Consider the following 2,254-nt stretch of genomic DNA (forward strand, 5'->3'; position numbering starts at 1 on the left):
TCACTGTGTTCGCCAGGATGGTCTCGATCTCCTGACCTCGTGATCCACCCGTCTCGGCCTCCCAAAGTGCTGGGATTACAGGGTTGAGCCACCGCGCCCGGCCCTTTTCTTTTTTTTGAGACGGAGTCTTGCTCTGTCACCCAGGCTGGAGTGCAATGGTGTGATCTTGGCTCATTGCCACCTCCACCTCCCAGGTTCAAGCAATTCTCCTGCCTCAGTCTCCTGAGTAGCTGGGATTACAGGCGCCCACCACCACGTCCAGCTAATTTTTGTATTTTTAGTGGAGACGAGGGTTCACCATGTTGGCCAGGCTAGTCTCGAACTCCTGACCGCAGGTGATCCGTCCACCTTGGCCTCCCAAAGTGCTGGGATTACAGGCGTGAGCCACTGTGCCTGGCCAAACTGCAACCTTTTCTAACTGTAATCTTTTCTACTGGAGAGAAATAATTTCTATCACTCACTGCCGGGCAAAATTTATTTGTGTTGCTTTCAGACAGGAATAATTTTACTTGGCCATCTGTCTTCAACAAATTAAAGTCTACCCTTGCTGAGTTGTAAAATATCATAATCAATAGTAAATAGCAAGTTAAACAGGTGCACACTCCAGAGGATCCGAAAATCTGCCTGACAGGCTTGCTCGGGAACACAACCTGCCACTGAATAGATACACTCATTTTGGGGTATCTAATCCTCAATTTGGGACATTTTTATTAGCTCCCCCTTGGGATGATAATCTCCGAAGATTATTCTTGACCACAGCAAGCTAGTCTTGCGTTCTGACCTAATTCATCTACACAGGCTCTGCAAGAAGTGGTAATTAACACGCACGAGCGTCCTTGTTACATGACACATCTAAACCAGATGGCGTTATGCAACGACCAAGCCAGAAAATCAGCTTCTGTTGGGAGGTGTCATCAGAAGGAATGTAAGACTGAGCCTACATTACACCGAGATTTTTTTTTTTTTTTTTTTTATCTTATTTGCTTTTCTCTTCCTAGGTCAGGAAGCAGAACCAAATCGACCTTCCTCAGGTGTGCCTGCAGGACCTGTGCGTATGCAAGTTTCTATCTTCCAGAGGGTTCTGGTGTTTGCCATGGCTCTTGGCCTGCCAGGAAGTGTCCTTCTCACTACTTGTGAGGCTGAGGCCTTGTGTGCCAGAACACAGGTGCCTGGCCAGTATGGGTCTGAGGGTTCTGTGGGCATTGGTTCAGCACACATGCCACAACGCTTGTTCCTTAATGGTGGGCATGTTGTGGAAGCACAGGAACGTTAAGTCTCAAATATGACACCCATTTAAGGCCTGGGCTCCACTATCAGTTTGACTGATTATATCCTAGTGACAAGGAGGACAGATTTCTACTGCAACAATGCAAATTACTACATTTTTATTAAAAGTAAATGTCAGTGAAACTATTTTTCCTGAATTCTGAAATGAGAAAAACAACATTTAAACAACGTTTCATTTGTTTGTGAACGGATAGTCTCCTAAATTAAAGGTGATTGTTGTAGACACTGGGTAAAAATAAAAATTAAATAAATTAAAGGTGAGATAGATCAAAGAAAAAGGGTTTTGTCTTATTCCTGCCAGAAACAGAATATCAGAAACAACATGATCATCCTCCTCCTCGCCTTTTCTTGGGCTGTGCTTTCAGCCTGCAGATGTAACCATTCTGGGGAGCAGTGATGACCCCAGAACCGTGTTTTTGGCTGGTGCATAAATGGGGGCAGTGGTTGTGTCTGGGGCCAATTTTCTGTTCTGTACAGCCCAGAGATGGTTATGTAGGGGGGTACTGAGCTACTAAGTGAAGGCATAGATAGTTATGTAGAAAGATGGAAGAGTAGAATCAGCTCCATGCCAGATTGTAACTGGAGGTACAGGTATCAGTATGAACTCAAGGTTTGCTAAGAGGTATCAGAAAAGGTGTGTGTGTATGTGTTTGTGTGTACATACTTACATATTTCCTAGCTCTGTCTGCTGAGTGTAAATGGAATCATATTCTGTAATCTTTTGAGATTTCTTTCTTCCATTTAGAATTATGTGTTTGAGATTTGGCCATGTTGGTGGTGGAATTCATTCATTTCTGTTGCTGTGTGCTATTCCATTGTGTGGAGATACCTCACTTTGTCCATTTTACTGTTCTTTGATATTTAAGATTTCCCTCAGTATTTGCTATTAAAAACAGTGTTGGCCGGGCACGGTGGTTCAAGCCTGTAATCCCAGCACTTTGGGAGGCCGAGACGGGCAGATCACGAG

Source organism: Mandrillus leucophaeus, unplaced genomic scaffold (genome assembly GCF_000951045.1).
Source record: "Mandrillus leucophaeus isolate KB7577 unplaced genomic scaffold, Mleu.le_1.0 Scaffold288, whole genome shotgun sequence".
In the NCBI taxonomy this organism is placed as follows: Eukaryota; Metazoa; Chordata; class Mammalia; order Primates; family Cercopithecidae; genus Mandrillus; species Mandrillus leucophaeus.